Source organism: Choloepus didactylus, chromosome 7 (genome assembly GCF_015220235.1).
Source record: "Choloepus didactylus isolate mChoDid1 chromosome 7, mChoDid1.pri, whole genome shotgun sequence".
NCBI lineage: Eukaryota > Metazoa > Chordata > Mammalia > Pilosa > Megalonychidae > Choloepus > Choloepus didactylus.
The window spans coordinates 129,253,265-129,274,607 of NC_051313.1; the positions used below are offsets into that span (position 1 = coordinate 129,253,265).

The 21,343-nt window shown below is 36.6% G+C and overlaps 1 pseudogene; it reads right to left on the reverse strand.

Annotated features, from left to right (window-relative positions):
- Positions 1–532: 532 nt before the first annotated feature.
- LOC119540969 lies at positions 533–1,129 on the reverse strand (annotated as a pseudogene).
- Between the last annotated feature and the right edge of the window lie 20,214 nt (positions 1,130–21,343).

A 21,343-nucleotide genomic window follows, 5' to 3' on the forward strand; every position in this document is an offset into this window, starting at 1 on the left:
CAACCACCACCTAAGTGTTTATACAAATTTATATTTGAACCAATAGTAGGTGAGAGCCACCCTTTCTTTATAACCTTGTCAAATATGTCAATACCTTTTACATTTTTGCTAACCTTGTGAGTGATAAAAGAAAAGGTATCTCATTTGTGATTTTAATGTGCTAATTACCAGTGGAGTTGAATGGCCTTTCATAGGCTTGTTGGCCATTTATATGTCCTTCTCTGTGACTTGCCTGTGATATATGTTGACCATTTTCTACTGGCTTGTTTGACTTTTTCTTATTGATACAGGATTCTAATCCTTTGTGCTTTATATTGCAAATATTTTGTCATAAGTTTGCTTGTGTTTCAACTCTGTTCATGGTTTCTTTTGACAAATAGAAATTTTAAATTTTGATATAGCTACATTTATCATTCTTTTTATGGCTTTTGCATTTTTTCTTTTTTTTTTGGCTCATAATAGAAAATGTTTAATGAACTAGTAACAGAAAAAGTCAGTTGAAGGAAGGCAGAGAAACTTTGTCTTGTAAGGACTAGAACCGAGGGGCTCCGTAATCATCTGGCATCCGTTCAGTGTTGTACCTATGGTTAGAAATGTACATGATAGGAACTCCAGGGATCTTTCGAATTCTTCTCTTAAGGTTCCGGTCAACCGTGGCCACAATATAACACTTCTGCTGAGTTACTCTCTGTACCAAACAGTCATCTGCATAGGTTCCTTTGTGTGTGCATGGTAATCATTCAAATCTTGGATCCTTGGCGATCCTTAGAGCCACTCGATACTTCTGTCCCAATTTCTCAATTTCAGCCATCACACAGTCAGTTATACAAGGGATACACTTGGCATACAAACAGTCCATCATTGACTGCACTAAATCCAGTTTGGCTTTAATGGAAAAGTTGATAAAGTTGATATCTACCGGGATGTGGTAAGGTGGGCCCAGCTGTGTATTATATTGGAAAAATAAGCAGGAAGGATGTTGAGGCAATTCTCTTTCCTTGAATACGCTGGGATCTTTCTTTTCTTTCTTTTTAGGCTTTAATCTATCCTTTTCTTTATGCCTCTGGTCTCTGAGACTAAGCATTTGCTTCATGGTTGCATACTTCCTTGTCTTCTTTTGCTTCCCCATGTTCACGCCACACTCTCGGCTTTTGTATTTTTACATCTTGGGTTTAGGAGAGCTTGCCCTACTGTCAAGTCTTGAAGATATTCTCCAATATTCTCTTTTAGTACTGTTATAGATATATCTTTTTATATTTAAATCTTTAATCCATATAGAATCTCTATATGAATCAAGTTGTCTTTTGTTTCAAAAGGAAGTCTGTTATTCCCAAAATCACTTACTGAGTAGTCTGTTCTTTCTCCACAGATTTAAGGTGTCACCTTTATCAAATACAAAATTCCAACATATATGTGAATGTCTTTCTGGCTATTTTATTCAGATAATCTATTTGTTTTTTCATTGTACCAATACAATGTAATTGCTATAGCCTTTAATATGTTTTGACACCTTAGAGGGCCAGTTCCAGTTCTGCCCTTCTTTTCTGAAATTGTCTTGGCTATTCTTGCCCATTTGATTTCCTGCATGAATTCTAGGCTCAGCTTGCATATTCCATGAAGAAATTCAGTGGGTGTTGATTGAAATCGTATTGAGTGTATAGATTATTCTGGGAGAAGTGATGAGTATAATGATGCCATTGATGAGGAGGATAAGCAATGATTTCTGCTTCCGGGGGTCAGAGCATTTTCTGGAGAATCAGTTGGGACAAGTGAACTTGATAGTGATGGAAATAAGGCAACCTTTCTGTTTACTATTTATATCCTTAAATGGATCCTCTTCCCTGGATTAAGTCTCCTCAGAATACAGCACAGATGAGGTTCTGAAGGGACCTTTGACTAAGGCAGTCACATATCACTGTGGGGTAGGGTTACGCTTATGGTACATACTCCAATATGACATCTGTCTTGCTTACATGTTTCCTGAGGATCATCTGGGGCTCAGGAACCCAGGCTCTATGCCAACATCTTACATGATCCTAGGGCAGTGAGACTGTCTATTGTATGAGATCCACTTTCAGATTTATTCATTAGTGAAGTTGTATGTTTACAGAAAAATCATGCAGAAAATACAGAGTTCCTATATATACTCCCCTCCCCATTTTTCATATTGTTAACACTGCATTAGTGTAAGGACCTCTGTTAGAATTGATGAAACAATATTATAATAATTATGCTATTAACTGTAGACTGTAGTTTACATTAGGGTACACTATTTGTTCTGTAAAGTCCTTTGTTTTTTTTAATTGAAGTTTTATTCTAGTAACATATATATAACCTAAAATTTTCTCTTTTAACAACATTCAAATATATAATTCAGCTTGTTAATTATATTCAAAATGTTGTGTTGCCATCACCATCATCCATTACATTTCTGTCATCCCAAAGAGAAACTTGGTACCAATTAAGCATTAACTCCCCATTCACTACTGCACCCTGTCCCCTGGTAACCTGTATTCTAGTTTCTGACTCTGTGAATTTGCTTATTCTAATTATTTCATATCAATGAGATCATACAAAATTTGTCCTTTTTTTTCTGTCTTATTTAATTCAACCTGATGTCTTCAAGGTTCAAAAATGTTTTCTCATGTATCAGAATGTCATTCATTTTACAGCTGAATAATATTCCACTGTATGCATATACTACATTTTGTTTATCTGTTCATCTGTTGGTGGACACTTGGGTTGTTTCCATCTTTTGGCAGTTGGGGTAATGCTTCTGTGAACATTGGTGTGCAGATATCCATTTTGAGTTCCTATTTTCAGTTCTTTTGGGCATATACCTAGAAATTAGATTGCTGGGTCTTGTGGTAATTTTATACTTACCTTTCTGAGTAACTGCCAGATTGTTTTCCACGGTGGCTGCACAATTTTATATTTCCACCAACAATGAAGGAGTATTCCTCCTTCCCCTCTTCAACACTGTTATTTTCCGTTTTGATAATAGCCATTCTAGTGGGTGTGAAATGCCATCTCATTGTGGTTTTGATTTGCATTTCCCTAATGGCTAATGATGTTCAGCATCTTTTCATGTGCATTGTTGGCCATTCGAACATCTTCTTTGAAGAAGTGTCTATTCAAGTCTTTTGCCAATTTTTAATTTTTTTCTGTCATTTATGCTTTATTAGAGAAGTTGTGGGTTTACAGAACAATCATGCATAAAGTACAGGATTCCCATACACCACACCACCACCAGCATCTTGCATTGGTATGGAACATTGTTACAGTTTATAATAGCATATTTTAATAATCATACTATTAATTAAAGTCCAAGGTTTAACTGAAGGTTCACTGAGTTATGTAGCTCCCTGGACTTTTGAAAAATTTTTATTCTGTTACCATTTATACAATCTAACGTTTCCCCATTTAATCATATTCAGATATGTATTTTGATGCTGTTAGTCTGAATTCAAAGTGTTGTGCTACAATCACCACCCTCCATTACCAAAACATTTCCATCATTCCAAATAGAAACCCTGTACGTTTTAAGCCTTAACTTCCCTATCCCCCATCTCCACCCCCTTGTACCCCATATTTTATATTCTGACTCTATGAGTTAGTATATTCTAATTGTTTCAAATCAGTGAGATTATACAGTATTTATCCTTTTGGTCTGGCTTATTTCACTCAACATTATATCTTCAAGGTACATCCATGTTGTCACATGTATCAGGACTTCATTCCTTTTTATGGCTGAATTATATTACATTGTATGTATATGCCACATTTTATTTATCCATTCATCAGTTGATGGACACTGGGGTTGCTTCCATCTTTTGGTAATTGTGAATGATACTTCTATGAACATCAGTGTGCAAATATCCTTTCTGCTCCTTGCTTTCAATTCTTTTGGATATATACCTAGTGAGGGATTGCCGGTCATAAAGTAATCTATACTTAGCTTTTGGAGGAACCACCAAACCGACTTCCACAGTGGCTGCACCATTTTTTATTGTCACCAGCAATGAAGGAGTGTTCCTATTTCTCTGCATCCTCTCCAACCCTTGTTATTTTCCTTTTTTTTTTAAAATAGAAGCCATTTTTAATGGGTGTGAAATGGACTCACTGTGGTTTTGATTTGTATTTCTCTGATGGCTAATGATGTTGAGCATCTTTTCACGTGCTTTCTGGCTATTTGAATATCTTCTTTGGAGAGATGTCTATTGAGGTCTTTTGCCCGTTTTTAGTTGGGTTGTTTGTATTTTTGTTGTTAATTGCATATTCTGGATTATTGGCTATGTTGTTTCCAAATATTTTCTCCCATTGTGTAGGTTGTTGGTTTACTTTCATGATAAAGTCATTTGAGGAACAAAAGTTTTTAATTTTGAGGAGGTCCCATTTTTCTATTTTTTCTTTTGTTGCTTGTGCTTTGGATGTAAAGTCTAAGAAACTATTGCTTAACATAAGGTCCTTGAGATGCTTCCCTATATTTTCTTCTAGGAGTTGTATAGTTTTGGTTCTTATATTTAGGTCTTTGATCCATTTAGAGTTGATTTTTGTATATGGTGTAAGGTAGGTGTCCACCTTCATTCTTTTGCATAGGATTTCCAGTTTTCCCAGACCATTCATTGAACAGACTGTTCTTTCCTTATTGAGTGGACTTGGCCCCCTTGTCAGAAATCAAGTGGCCATATATATGAGGTGTACTTCTGAATTCTCATCTTTATTTCTTTGGTCTGTATGTCTGTCCTTGAGCTAGTATCATGCTGTTTTGAATACAGTAGCTTTGTAAGAAGTTTTAAAATTGGGAAGTGTAAGTCCTCCAATTTAGTTCTTCTTTTTAAAGATTTTTTTTTTTCTTTTGGCTATTCATGGACCCTTACCCTTCTGTATACATTTGATGATTGGATTTTCCATTTCTGCAAATAGGGTGTTAGAATTTTGATTGAGATTGCATTGAATATGTAAATTGCTTTGGGTAGAATTGACCAATATTAACAATATTTAGTCTTCCAAAGCATTAACACAATATATCTTTCCATTTATTTAGGTCTTCTTTTATTCCTTTTAGCAATGTTTTGCAGTTTTTTGTTTATAGGTCCTTTACATCCTTGGTTAAATTTATTCCTACATATTTGATTCTTTTTGTTGCTATTGTAAGTGGAATGTTTTTCTTGATTTCCTCTTCAGATCGTTCATTACTAATGTATAGAAACATTTCTGATTTTTGCATGTTGATCTGGGACCCCACCAATTTGCTGAATTTGTTTATTAGCTCTTTTTTCTGGATTTTCTGTATATATAAAATCATGTCATCTGCAAATGCAGGAAGGTTTACTTTTTCCTTTCCAATTTGGAGGCCTTTTACTTCTTTTTCTTGCCTAATTGCTTTGATTAGTACTTCCAAGAGTGTTGAATAACAGCGACGACTGTGGGCATTTTTGTCTTGTTCCTCATCTTAGATGGAAAGCCTTTGGTCTTTCAACATTGAGTATGATGTTAGCTGTAGGTTTTTTATATATACCCTTTATCATGTTGAGGGAGTTTTCCTCTACTGTTACATTTCTAAGTACATTTATCAAGAAGGTTGCTGGACTTTGTCGGATGTCTTTTCTGCATCAATTGAGATGATCGTGTTTTTCCGCCTTCATTCTATTAATGTAGTGCATTTCATTAGTTGATTTTCTTATGTTGAACCACCCTTGCATAGCTGGGATAAATCCCAGTTGATAGTGGTATATAATTATTTTAAAGTGCTGTTGGATTTGGTTTGCTAGTATTTTTTGAGGATTTTTGCACCTATAGTCATAAGAGTAATTGGTCTGTAATTTTCCTTTCCTTTTGGTATTTTTATCTGGCTTTGCTGTTAGGGTCATGTTGGCCTCATAGATGTTTTCTTCTCTTCAATGTTTTGGAAGACTTTGAGCAAGATTGGTATTAATTCTGAACTGATAAAATTCACAAATTAAGCACTCTGGGCTTTTCTTTGTTTGGAGGTTTTTTTATTCCTGATTCAATGTCTTTAATTGTTATTGGTCTGTTGAGATCTTCTGTTTCTTCTTGATTCAGTCTAGGTAGTTTGTTTCTAGGAATTTGCCCATTTCATCTAGGTTATCTAATTTGTTGGCATGTTGTTGTTCATAGTGTCCTCTTACAATCCTTTTCATTTCTAGATGTTATATCTGTATTGAAAGTGATGTATTGAAGTCTTCTTGTGTTAATTTAGAACCAACTATTTATCTCTTCAAGTCTGTCAATCTTTACTTCATTTATTTTGAGGCCCTGTTGTTAGGTGCATATATATTTATAATTGTTATTTCTTCTTGTTGAATTGACCCCTTTATCAGTATATAGTGACCTACTTTGTCCCTTATAATACATTTTGACCTGAAGCCTGTTTCATCTGATATTAGTACAGCTAACCCAGCTCTCTTTTGATTGCTATTTGCATTGTATATATTTTTTTCTATCCTCTCACTTTCAACCTATTTGTGTCTTTGAATTTTGGGTGTCTCTCTTGTATTCAGCATATAGTTGAGTCCTGCTCTTTTTTTATATCAATTCTGTCAATCTCTGCCTTTTGATTGGAGAGTTTAACCCATTTACATTTAAAATAACTGCTAACAATGCAGGACTTTCTTCTACCATTTTGTTCTTTGGTCTTTCTAAGTATTGTACCCTTTTCTTTTTTTTTTTTTTTTTTTTTTTTTTTTTTTTTTTTTTTTTTTTTGTCCCTCAATTCTTCCATTAATGTCTCTTTCATATTTATTTAATTTTTTGTATTGTATCATTTTGAGTCCTTTCTCATTTCCCTCTCTATATATGTTTCTGATATTTTCCTTATGGTTACCATGGGGCCTAAATTAAACACCCTAAATCTCTAGTAATCGTGTTTTATTTTATACCAATTTAACTTCAGTAGCATAAACAAATAATGTTCCTATAATCTTCTGTCCCCCCACCTTTTTGTTGTCTTTATTACAAAATTATATCTTTATACAATACATGTTCCAAACCATAGATTCATCATTACTTTTTATGCATTTTGGAATATGTAAGAGTGAAAAGATTTACATACTAAAATATACAATGAAGTAGTACTGGCATTTATTATCACCCATATGGTCACATTTACCGGAGGTCTTTATTTCTTTCTGCCACTTCGATCCACCAACTAGTTTCCTTTTCATTCAGTCTGAAAAACTACATTTAACATTGCTTGTAGGGCAGGTCTAGTGCTGACAAACTCCCTCAGCTTTTGTTTATCTGGAAATGTCTTAATCTCTCCTTCATTTTTTTTATCACCACAATAAATTTCAGAACATTTTCATTACTCCCCCCCCCAAAATAATAAGAATAAAAAAATAAAACTAAAAAAGAACACCCAAAATATCCCATACCTATTACTTACGTTTTTTTTTTTTTTTTTTTTTTTGGTTTTTGTTTTATTACTCATTTGCCTTTACACTGGATCCAGGGAGTGTCAGTCACAAGATTTTCACAATCACACAGTCACACAACAAGCTATATAGTTATACAGTCATCATCAAGAATCAAGGCTACTGGATTACAGTTCAACAGTTTCAGGTATTTCCTTCTAGCTGTTCTAATATGCTAGAAACTAAAAAGTATATCTATATAATGCATAAGAATAACCTCCAGAATGACCTCTCAACTCTATTTGAAATCTCTCAGCCACTGAAACTTTGTTTTTTACATTTCTTTTACCCTTTTTGGTTAAGAAGGCATTCTCAATCCCATGATGCCAGGTCCAGACTTGTTCCTGGGAGTCATGTCCCATGTTGCCAGGGAGACTTACACACTTGGGAGTCATGTCCCATGTATGGGGGAGGGAAATGAATTAATCTGCAGAGTTGGTTTAGAGGTACAAGCCACATCTGAGTACTAGAAGAGGGTGTCTGGGGATGTTTCTTAGGCATAGTTATAAGTAGGCTTAGCTTTGCCATTGGAGAGATAAGTTTCATAATCTCCTTCATTTTTGAAAGACAGTCTCACGGGAGGTAAAATTCTTCATTGACAATTGTTTTCTTTCAGCATTTAAAATATTTTGTCCCAGTACCCTCTTGTCTCCGTGGTTTCAGATGAGAAATTGGCACTTAATGTTATTGGTACTCCCTTGTACCTAATATGCTGCTTTTCTCTTACAGTTTTCAAAACTCTCTCCTTGTCCTTGGCATTCAACAATTCGTCTGGGCATGGTTCTCTTTGAGTTTATCCTGTTTGGGGTTCTTTGGTATTCTTGAATGTGAATATTCATGTCTTCCATTAAATTTAGGGAGTTTTCTGCCATTGTTTCTTTGAATATTCCTGCTGTCTCTTTCTCTTTTACTTCTCTTTTTTGCACTTCCATAATCTGTATATTAGTATGCTTGATGGTATCACACAGGTCTCTTAGGCTCTATTCACTTTTTTTCATTCTTTTTCCTTCTGTTCCTTAACCTGAATCATTTAAATTGTCTTGTCTCTGTGCTCACTGATTCTTTCTTCTGCAAGCTCCAATCTGCTGCTGAAACCCTCTAGGGAATTTTTTTCATTTCAGTTATTGTGGTCTTCAACTCCAAGATTTCTTTTTTGGTTCCCTGTTTACAGTTTGGTTCTGTTTATTGAGATTCTTATATTATTCATTCATCGTTTTCCTGATATCCTTTATGGCTTTTGCATGAATTTTCCTTACTTCTTTGAACAAACTGAAGATCATTTTTTTTGGTTGTTGTTTTTTTGCTTTGTTTAGTATGTCCAAAGTCTGGTCTTCTTCTTTGATGGTTTCTGAATTTTGTCTTTTCCCTGGCTTGTGATTGCTTTTACCTTTAGGAATTCCCTGTTTGACAGGAATCTGTTTGCCCTCTCAATACCTTATGAGATAAGAGTTTACCCCTTTCCTGTTATGTTACCCTTTTGTGGGCAAGCCAAGAGATGAGTTTTCTGGTTCAGACCCTTAGGCTGCTTAGTTGGCATGGACACACAGGCACCCCAGTATACTCCCAGTATGAGTATAGGGATTATTCTGCTCCCTCTGGAACAGTGCCAGCAACCCACAATAGGCGCTCAGGCTGGCTTTACACTGTGCCAGGGAGGAAGTGGGGGAGGGTCCTGCAAGGGTGTTTTTAAGTTGCATTTTCTTGATTAGGCACTTTCCAGTTGCTGCAGCCCTTTAACTGTTTTCCAGAATTTTTAGGAAGATGGCTTTGCTATTTTTTGCTAATTGTTCAAAGATTTTGTGGGGGACTGTCACCCTGGAGCATATTATGCCTCCAACTAGGTCTATCAGAAGTTCCCTTTCCAGTTTTATGATTGCTATGTGAATGTAGTTATTCCTCTAGTAATTATTGTTTGAGAAAACATGTAATGAAAAAGGGCTACTGTTTATGAAGTAATACTTAATTTGAATGGGCTTAATCATTCAGAAGAGCATGGGTGTATATGTTTGAGACTTATTATTTATTCAGCTGTAAATGATGTTGGTGTCCACAAGGATTGTAAGCCCCCTTTTGCTGACAGATAAAGAACTTCACTCTGAGAGGATTATCTAAGCCTCTCATATGGGTTTACTTGAAGACCAAAGCTTACCTCATGTACTCTCATTTCTTTTTTTGTCATTTTCTTTTATGTTCCTGAGAGGTTTTCCATAGTAAAATCTATATTCAAAATTCTCCAAGCCTTTATCTTGCATAGAGGTCATCTTCTTTCACGAAGTTGTACATGTTTTCCTCTCCTATATATGTATTATGGGTACTAGTAGGTATGAAAAATCATATTAGCCTTTTAACACAATGGACTAATAATCCACAGATAGTCCACACCATTCATGTGTGCACTGAACACTGTGTAAAATAAGTATAATAATAGTTTGTACCTTTCACATTAGGATGAAGAACAAATGAGGTCATGAACGAGAAACAATCTGTAAACTGTAAAGCCTTGTACAAATGTTATTTAGTGACCCAATGCTATAGAAAATTATAAATAAAGCAGCTGTCTTGACTCCTGCCCATGAGACACTTAAAACCATCTGGAGGCTTAGATCCAGGTGTAACAATTAAGGAGAAATTGCAAGGTAACTTGGAAGCAAGCCCCTGCAAATATAATGAAAATTGTAGCCCCAAATGCTAATATAACCCAGGGAGTTGCTATACACAAAACTACACATATCATTCTGTGAAGGTCCAGCAATACATTATTCTACAGTCTTTGTTTCCTCGGAAGGTAGGTGAGCGTCTCCATAGTAGCAGAGCCCCACTGCTTCACCGTTGTTTCTCCTCCACCGTATTTTCAAAGCTGTGGGAGAACTCTTCAGGCAGAGTCTCCGAGTAACTTGAGGCCTCTCTCTTTCTGATAGCTCCTGTGTTCCTGTGGTTTTTTCCTCCTCCCACATGGTAAATATGAAATCCATTCTACTGGCAGTGTGGGGAATTGGGCTCTATTGTACTTGATGCTGATTAAAAACAGTGTCTAAAAGAACCCACAGCTGGTTCTGTCTCCTTGGCTTCAGGTCAGACCCTTGTGTTTTGATCACTTCATTTATTATGCTTGCTTTTTGAAATGATGAGCACATGTTCCCACTGTTCTTTCATCTAAGAAAGTCTTGGGCTTCTAGGAGGTATTCACAGGTAATTAATTTTTCAGGTTAGGAGAAGCAGTCTTGCCAAATAAAAGCAAAAATAGAAATTCACACCTCATCTAGCAGATGATTAGTTCTACAAATGACCATGAATAATATAAAAGGGCAATGGGGTGGGGCAGATAGACTTGCAAACTGATGAGGCTTTACTGTTAAGCTTGATGTATGCATACTTTTTGCTTTTTTTGAGGAATGTAGTTTCTTCTTGTAAATGAAGCTCTTGTTGCTACTACATCAATCTCCTGGATAAATTGTGCTGTGTGCCTCATGTGATCTGTGTCTCGGTGAAGGGAAAGGCTTCCTTCTTTTCTTCCTCCCTCTTTCCCTCCTTTCCTCATTTCCTCCCTCCCTTCCCTTCCCCCTTCCCTTCTTTTTCCCCACACCTCTCTTTTTCTAGAAATCCATGCTTTAACTTAGCTATGAATTAAAAATACAATGAGAAAATTTTCTAAACTGAAAAATTAGGAGACATGATCTGATGACAAGAGAGAATGTTTGAAATCAACTGGAAAATCCAGGATGTATGGTCACTGTATTTGCAGATGAGATGGATTGATTGCTCCTCTAGGGGTCTGGATGACTGACGAGATCCCTGTGTCTGAAATTAACAGCAGTGTATTGTTTTTCAATCTAATAGTAACCCCGCCTTGTGATACTTACGTTAAGAACCCAGTATATGAAAGGTATAATATATTTTAGTTTCCTTCACCATTTCTAAGTCAGCATTGACTTGAATACTAAATAACAGAGTGACTAAATTTTCTGAAGTTTCTAATGATTTGTTTTCAAAGCAGCTTTTAAAATCTGGAGATGAAGGGGAAATGTAGTGTTTTAATAACTAGACTTTAGGGGTCCTTTGCTTAATTAAATAAAATGTCCTGGAAAGCTGAATAAAGTTAATGTTTATATATCAAATTGTATTTTGCACACATTAGGAATATTCTTCTCTTAATGGTACCCCAGAGGAATTCTGTTTGTTGGAAATGGATATGTAAGTTTGGTAAACTGTAATTTCGGCATGTTGCATTGTGTTTCCTTTACATGAAATGTACTTGGTTATTCAGGTTTAACTAGCTTTAAATGAGAACGTTTTATGCACTGGGTATTGTTATTGGCACTTCTATAACACATAATCTTATACAATTCCCTCAGCAACCGTCTTGTAGATAAGGGCTATATGTTCAGTAACTTTCTCAAGACTGACAGAATTAGCAGATGGGAGCAATAAAGATTTGAATTCAGATTTCTTACATTGTTATATTACCAGACACCTATTCTAATGTCTGAAATTGGTACCTTTTCTCCTGATCTGAGCTCTTTGTACTTTTAGGATGAGGCATTATACTGTGGTTTCTGTAATCATTCTGGGTTTGAGTTCCAGCTCTGCCACTTTGGGTCACTTTGGGCAAATTTCTAAACTTCTCTGAGTTTTGGTCAACTTATTTGCAAAATGGGGACAATAACACCTACCTTAGAAAAATGTGTGTAAGGATTGGAGAAAATAGAGGGAAAGCACCTGGCACATAAAAGTCAGTCACTAAACGTTGCAACTTAATTAGCAGTGGTAGTAATACTTAACTGGATGTTTTTCTATCAGACTTGAAAATGGAATCTAAAGGGGAGAGACTGTATCTTGTTCACCCTGTGAGCTTTCCCTGGCGCAAGAGGAGAGTGCTGCGTGTTTAATTACAGTGTATCATAGAATCAAAGAAAATCTAATAGGTTTTCAGATTCATTAAAAACATCCTAGATTTTCCAATCCCTTTCCTTCTGTCCAAAAGAACCAGCGAGAAGCCTCTCTTCATGTTTATCAGGCACAAAGGAGAGGGCTTACTGACAATTGGTCTGTGTATGGTGCAGTGGGATTCAAGTTCTGATTCTGCCACCCTGCGTGTGCCATGAGCTCACCTCTTTGAATTTCCAGCTCAGAATTTACTTACAATAATAAGTGCTATCCCTGGTAATGTCGTGATCTGTCCCAACTCACTTTTGGACTAAATTTCATATTCAATAGTCTAGATTAAGCCAGAGTTCTAATTCTGTTTTCGAGTTTGTCATTGTTGGTCCCTGAAAAATTTTTGCTTCTTTTGAAAATAAAATTATTTTTTGTAACCAGTATTCTGCAATTCCAGATAGTCAGTCCCAGAGTAACAGGAATCATACTCTATTTAAAAACAATTTGTACCTGGTTTCTATGCCAGGATGGGAGGAGAACTACACGTGAACAAGAAGGCTAAAAGAAGAGTTAACCAAGTCATCTCCTTACTTGACAAAGATCCTTGAGGGTGGAATGTGTTTTGGTATTTTCTTTTCATCCACTGCAATGCTTAATATGATGCCTTATGAGGAGTATTTACTCAATAAATATTCACTGAATGAACAGTTCAACTGTCCCAAATAAGGGGAGGGAAGCTATTGGATATAAAGAGTGGTAAGAATCCATTTGACCCCATAGCCAAACAAGAATTGTTCTTCAGGGCAAAATGCTTTCTTTCCCCCCTACTTTCTCTTCTCTGTGAAATATTCTCTACTTAATGTCATCTCTTCTCTGAAACTTTCGCAGGTTTTCCAAGCAGAATTAGTTCCACCCTGCTCTTGTGTTTCCTTCTGCATACTACTGAAGCAGAATTCTACTGTAATTATGGCGACCATGCATCCTGCTATAGCTCTGATTTGGATTTGGGCAGATTTGTTTTCAAGTCCTAAGTCCATGAATTATCAGCTGTGTATTCAAAAATCATTTTTCTGAATCTCAAATTATTCCTGAGTATAATGGGAATAATAACACTTAACTCATAAGGTGAACAGAATGATTTGAGCACCACCACTTGTATTCATGTCTTTTCATCATACCAAATCCTAAAAAATGGGAATGGTATTTAATTTGTCTTGCATTTACCTCAGTGCTAGGCATTTAAGAGATTCTCAATAATGTTCTGTGGAAAAAAATTAAGTGGATGGATATTATGGTAATAATGGCTAACATTTACAAAGAACTCCATGTGTCTGATACACTTTTAAGTGCTTTGTATATATTAACTCATTACAATAATGGCCCACCATTAAGTAGAATGCTGCTTCTTTCCTGATCATGGAGCTAAAATTATAGGAATGAGGTGTGTGTGTGTGTGTGTGTGTGTGTTTAGGGGAGAGATAGGAAGACAAGGGCTTATTATTTCAGAGGTCAGGTCTCAATTGAAGTTGCTAAGTAAGGAGAATTTCTTCCTGGAGCCATTCTATAACCATTTTTCTTTTTGCCTCTCATTTTTCCTGATGCGATTTCTTCGCTATGCTTGCCTTCTCTGAGAGCTTCCGTGCTGCAGAACTTCTGTTATCAAAACTTGCCTTTGCTGTGTGCCTCCATTAGTGCCCTGTTAGCTAGCTGGCTTCTCAACTTAATAAATTAACTATAGCTACAGAATTAATAGCTGGTAATGGCACAGTTCATAATTTGCCATTCCTTATTACATTTGCATTAACATAGGTCATCAGTGTGTAAGTCTAAAACAATGAATGAATTTGGAGAAATTCTCCAGAGAGACTCTCAGTACCTCTTATGGTAAAGGGAACTGAAAGCAGGAAAAGCTTAAAGTGGTAATGGAGTTGAGGAAGTATGTATTCAATTGATATTCTTCTTGAAGCTTAATGAAGTAAGTCCAAAAAACTAAAAGACCAAAGAACAAGAAAGGAAGGAAGAAGAGTACTCTTCTCACAGTGTGAGATTCCCCAAGGTAGAAGCCCAGGTGATATTTCTGTGGCTGAGCACTGGCTGTTGGCTACAGTAATTAGAGAAGAGCTTCTTAATACTTTGTAGGAGCAGGTAAAGATCTGTGAATATTGCTTATGATACAGTTGTATCTGAAGGGGTTCTTCTATTTAATTTTTATTTGAGTTTATTATATATTGAACAGGCATAGTATGCAATCCCTCTGAGGTGTGTTCTAATAATCTGTATTTTTCTCAATGGCAACATAGTGTATATTGTATAAACTCAGATCCAGTTAGATCAGAAGTATGGATTTTATTTGAAAGGTTCAGTGTGACTTTCAGGTATTGTCAAATGAAGCAGCCATAACCCCTGACAGAGTATGACAAAACAATGTAACAGCTTTCAAATATAAAAGAGACTTTTTGGCATGTCTAGTAAATTTGCATTCATCTTTCCAAAGGACTCACTGAAACCTAGGAAGAGGCAGCATGGTCCAATAGAAAAAGCTACATGCTATCTAGAATACTGAAGTCCCAATCCGTCTCTAACTAGGACCTTGTACAGATCATCTAATCTCTTTTTCTCTCGGTTTTACAAATCTGTAAAATCAAGAATGTAATTTTAAGGCCCCTTTATCTTTCAGATTTAATAGTCTACATCATTTCAACACACTATGCAAAACTGCAAAATCTCCAAAAAATTTAAGTACTTATTTAAAAAAAAAATCTTGAAATGGTTGACAACAGAATCCATTTTCTGGGGTATAAAAGACAGTTTCCACAGTGAGTAGGGTGACCTTTGCTAATTAGTCCCCAAACACTGGGGAACTCTACAGTGTGAAAAGAACAATTCATCTTCCACAAAAGAACTTGTCTAAAGCTTTTGGAACCACCTCCAACTGCCTCCTTCATTTCTTGTTATACAAGTTTCATCAGTTCTAATTCTGCTGCTTTGTTGATCTTTCCAGTGGCTGTCAAAGGAAGATTTTTATGAAAGTATAGCATAACTTCTAGATCACGATCATAAAACCCTATCAATTGTAGGTTGTATCCCAATTTTGGAGAACAATCTTAAGAAATGTATGTCTTAGGGATGATGAGATAGGGTCTTTCTTCATTCCCCTCTTTTTTCTTTCTTTTTCCTTGTTATTTCCCTCAATTATCCCTACTTTCTCCTCTTCCTTTGGGAACCCTAAGATGAACTGAGATTTTTTTTTTTAATGTAAAGTTAAATTCTTTGTCCTTAGTTTGAAAGCACCAAAGTTGAATGTCCTTTCTTTTCCTAAAATGCCTACAAACTAAATTATTTTATATGTGTATTATGTATTATCTGTGAATTCCTCTCCAACTTTTCTGAAGATTAGTATAATTCAATGGCAAAAATTGAATTTTTTAATAAAAAATTCTCATCTCATCTCAGTTTTATAGCATAAAAATCTGTGTTTCTTGGAGGGCACAAACCAACAAATATGTTTGGTCACAGGTTGATGGAGTATTTTGGGGATTTATGTTATCTAGTTGGTTGGTGATGTCAAGGTCTAGTTTGGCAGTTCTAGCAGAGGACCAAGGTACAAGGGATTGTCAGGAGGTTGCAGAAGTACAAGAGGGATATAGAAGGAAGTCAGCACCCACTTACTCCTATTCCAGCTCTATGGAATCTGGAGAATTAGACCTTCTTTGAAGTGTGATGATCTGAGTAAACAAAATGACAAATATTCTTTAGTATTTTGCACATTACAAATGTTTGATATATCTTTAATTATTCAACTGTTGTAGAAGATCAAAAGGAAAAATAGGGAGAATGTGAAAGGGAGAGGCAAGGGAACCCTTATTCACTGTGGGAACTTAGGCATGATGTTTGGTTGATTGAGCAAACTGTTGACACATTTATGTTAACTCTCCCTCATTGCTCCTTTACTCTTTTGCTTCTGGAATCGCACTCCATAAATTTTCTGTACACAAGTCTTTGTCCTGGACCCAGCTTTCTGGGGGAAACTAGGCTAAGGCATGGCTATGAAGGAATTGCTTTCTAGTTTTTCATAACAATAGTGTGCTCTTGGTAAATATGTTTGATTTTTTTGTTTGTTTGTTTGTTTGGCTAGCAGCTGCTTTACTGAGGTAGTTCGAATGAGGCCAAGCTAATGAATGCAGAACTGAGATGATGCAGTTAGCTTCATTTTGTTCCATGACTAGATTTCCAACAGGAGTCCTGAGGATATGCACCATCATCTATAAAGGGCATGAAGAGAGCTGTCATGAACTACCAAACTGATTATGAGAGGCTTTATTTCCATCCCTTGCCTACTCCACATACTGCCTCATGGCTTTTATCCACTACTTCCTTGCAATTATATTCCTAATTCTGCTCTGTCCCTCATCTCAAACATCCAACTATCACTGAATCATGCTGTTTGTACTTTTCTTCCTGGACCATTGTGACAATATAACATCCTCTCTGGTTTTATCATCTCTATTTTCTTTCCTTCCCCTGCCACCATAATGATCTTTCAAAAAGGAAAATCTTTTGTGTCTCTCCATTATCTTAAAAAAAACAAAACAAAACAACAGAAAATGACTGCTGGCTTTCCATTACCTGGAGGATTAAATCCAAACTTCTTTACAGTATTCCTCTTACCATGTTTCACAGTATATTCCTTGCCTATTTCTCCAGCATCGGGTCTCCCATTCTGCAGCACGCCGAACCAACTTCTACTTGCCCTTTTCTCTGCCCAGAATATCTTTCCTCTTCTTTTTTTCTTATACTTACTCTTGAGACTTAACTTAAATATCATTGCTTCTGAGAAGGCTTCCAAGACTTTCTCAGGCAGATTTAGTTGCTCCATTTTGAGGCACCCCCACAACTTTTTTTTTTTAAAAACAAACAAACGGCTTTGTTACACTTTTTAATATATTGGAAATTTTCAACTTCTTGTGTTAATCTTCATTGGACTCTGAGTTTCTTAGGGTTAGGACCTGTGTTTTAGTCATTATTCATTCCCCAGCACTTATCCCATTTAGATACTGAGAAAATGTTTTCTGGAAGAATGGAAGGATCAGGAAATTTCTCATCCCTCTTAAAAAAATAACTGCAAGTTCATGTAGTACTAATGGTGAGTCACTGGCATTGCTTTATACCCTATATGAAAGAAAATCTAGATTTGGAGTTGCAGATTATATTTTTCTACAGAGCCCATGACTGCTGGTATACGATGTAATTTAGCAGGAAATCTTGGATTAACTCACCGCATCTTGTTTGGCTAGAATCTACTGAACTTCAGGATAGATCCAAATAAGGGATGAGATTTCTCTGGTCAACTAGAGTAATATTCTGTGTCTCTTTCTACTTGCTTCTACATAGCCAGTATCTGTTAAATGATTGACTCCCTGGCTTAGTAGCATCAAACATTTCCTGTGTAGCACCAAGGCTGCAGTTCACAATTATCTAGTATGGACTGCACTGAGAAGTGATAATTAGGTGCTAAATGTTAACTGGATTATAGCAAGGATTGCTCCCACCAGTCATTTAACACCTCATCAGGGGTCAGATCTAGAATGTTGTTTTCTACTTATTCTTCCTGCACAGCTGCTCTCCTGACCTTTCTTCAAAAGTCTATTTTTTATCTTTCTGTCCAATTTTGGGACAGCCACATTTTTTTCACCTTCTTGCTAGACTCTGTATCCTGTAGCACATAAGGTAAAAATCTGTGACTTACGAGTGGGTAGAAGATGCTGAGAAGCTCAGGGTGGCTCTAAATTTTCCCTGGAAGAGAAGTGGTATATGATAATGACAATCATATACCACTTACTTTCTATGGGCAAGATGACTGAAGTGCTGTACAAGGATTACTTGGTTTATGATGTATTATTATAAGCCCCATGCTACAGATGCAGAAATGGTAGCTGTAGGCAGATTTAAGATTGCACTCAGACTAGACAGATTCAGAGCATGTGTTTTTGCTGCACCACCAAGTTATTTCATCCTAAGCACTTCTTTGTATTCATTTGACACCAAGGATGAAAAGGTAATCACCATTGTGCTTTCAGATGCAGTGCTCCAGGGGTGAGGATAGTTATTTCCTCACTTGCTGGAGTGCAGAGTCTGAGTGTCTGATGAGTCTGGGAAGGTGTGTTGCCATGAAGTCAACTGGGGAAACTTCCCAGGCAAAGGCAACTGCTGGGAATTTCCAAGAGTGTCAGATCTATTGCTGCCATTTTTTGTTCCCTTTGAAAGTCCAAAAATGCAGGTTGTAGCAAGGACCTTCAGATAAAGGGTCCACTGAAAAAGAGCTGAATTAGAGATGATTACAAAGCTAAAGACAGGGAGGCTCAAGAGTGTCAACCCAAATATCATATTTATTAATCAGTGTGTTGGATCACCTAAAATGTCATTGTCAAAGGGCTATGTGATTTTACTTCTATATTCATTACACAATAAAAGTTTAAAGACTTTACTCATATAGTGAATAAGATGCTTTTCTAATGGCATTTTTCTTTTTAATTTTGCCCATTACAATAAATGTAACAGTTTATCTAAATTATTGTCTGGTAAATAACAAATTTCTATTCATTTTAGTTTTCAGTTGTGGATTTTTTGGGAGAAAAGTTCTACGCTACTCAAAGCATTATTATTCTTTTGCAGTAGTAAAATCTAGCAGTTCTTACAGTAATTTTTAGTTTCTAGCTTATATTTTGTTCTGAAATTTGTCCATCAACATTTATTTTATCAATAAAATGGACATTATTACTGTTCTTTTTGACCCAAATATACTGTGAGTATACATATTGGTTAAATAATTTGTTTGGCTGTATATTTTTTCTAAATATTGCCCAACTGTACTTTCTAAAATGTAATTTCAGCCTCCACTGACTTACTTGCCATTCAAGACACTTTCTCCTGTACAGTTTGTTATTCTGAGGTTTTCTCTAGATGCTTGTTTTAACACTTCGTCTTCAGCATGTCTTTTCTTAGTGCTAACTATATATCTGGCTTCATCTTGGTATAAACTCACTTAGCATTTTAATCTGAATCTCACTTAATCCTTGTCACTCAGTTGATATAGACTGCACATTTACTATGCCAGTTTAATCATTCTGGAAACATTTGGTCATGAATAAAAGAACACTGCAGCTGTTCCAACTTGCAGGCAGGATGAGACTCTTCCTTACAGAGCTGTTTCAGGGCCTACTGTAAATTCACACTGACCTTGATTCCTTCCTTGTGAGAGAGACAAATATCAAATAGCTTGGATTTTTATGTAAGCTGTTCCATCTCTCAAGCTCACCAAACATTTTATTAAAATACTGTTTATCTGCTGAACTTTACTAGTTAACCACAAGAAAAGTGACAATGACTTCTGGGTCTTTTAGGGTCATTTCATCTTCCCTTCTTTCCTTCTATCACTCACACACACACACACACACACACACACACACGAAAAAAGCAATTTGCATTTGCCGAGAATTTGGAAAACAAAGTGGTAGAGATGGGAAGACATACATATTTGAACAGATTTTTTTCTCTGATACAAGTTTCTGTGCTGTTGAAACCATTACAAATGAACCTTGCTAATGCTGCTTTTTGTGGTTCAGTGGTTCAGTTAGACCAAAGGAGCTAAATGATAACCAGTGGGCTTCCCTCTAACTCCCTCATGTCTTTTTGTAGGAGTTTTCTTCCCCCAGAAGAAGCAAACATTATTGGCATGTACCCTGCCTCTTCTCCCCACCTCCCTGCATGAGTCTCTAAACATTGCAGAAGATACTATGGACATTTGCGTTTATGACCCTCTGTATTCACCAGGAGAGGCTAAGTTATGGAAACAAATAACCCCATAATATCAGTATGCTTAAAAACACAGAGGTGTATTTCCTGCTCACACTGTATGTTTGAAGGTTGTCTAGGGGCTCTGTCTCTCCTAGGGTCCTCATTGAAGGAAGCTCCATCTTGACTGCTAAGGAAGGAGAAAAGGAATGTGACAAATAGCCTTTTGCCCAGATGTGACATCATCACTACCTGCTCACATTCATTGGCTAAAGCAAGATTTCTGTGCCTGGAAGGAGAACCCAATATATTGGTTAACAGTTCTCATGACTTTCACATCCCTGGGGTACACAATCACTTTGGAGGCTACAGGGTACGGAGCACTTGTTTTTGCTTCCTCATTCACATTCTGGGTTCAATTCCATACATACATCCAGGACTGGCTACATAATGTGTGGGGTTCAGTGTAAATGAGTATGTGTGGCCCCTTGTTCAGAAATTAAGAATTTCAAGGCAGTGACATCAGTGCAGTAAAACAAGCACGAGGATTGTGCTGGTCATAAGCTCATGCGACCCAGGAAGAGATGTGGGAAGACAGTTCCTCTGGGGGAAGCATGCTAGAAAGCTAAATTAAAGTGTGTGCTTGCCCAGGGAGGCCACAGTAGAGGAATGCAGGTTGTCTGCCTTTCTCACAGGAGGTGCTGTCAGGATGAGTAAGACAATGTAATGGTGAGGAACTTTCCTTTGCGAATCCTTGCAGGGCAGTGACCTCTAAATTCAAGGCATAATCATCCTCCCAACAGTGATTTAATGACACTAATTACACTCCTGTAACCGAACTGTCTCATTCTTGTAGTTTCCTTAGACAGTGAGGATTGGGAACACCCTTTGCTGCCCTTACTTTCTCTGGGGGAGAAAATATGGTAGCCTGCCAGTAAGTGTTAGGAATGATATTCATTTGCCTGTTTCTGTTTTGGCAAAGGTAAGTAAGAACAGGTTTATTCAGGTGGTGGGCTAGAGGGTTGTTTTCTGGGACTTTGCTGTTAATAGACACTTTGCCTCAAGGAGGGGACAACTTTGTGGTATAATTTATATTCCAGAATCCTCCTTGGATCAGGTTCAGCATAAATTTTACCTGACACCACTTTCTTGGTCAGGTTTTTTTCCTTTCCCTACCCTAATTCTCTCTCTTTTTCAGTTTTTCCTGAACAGCATCTCCTCAATAAATCATGTTTGCTAAA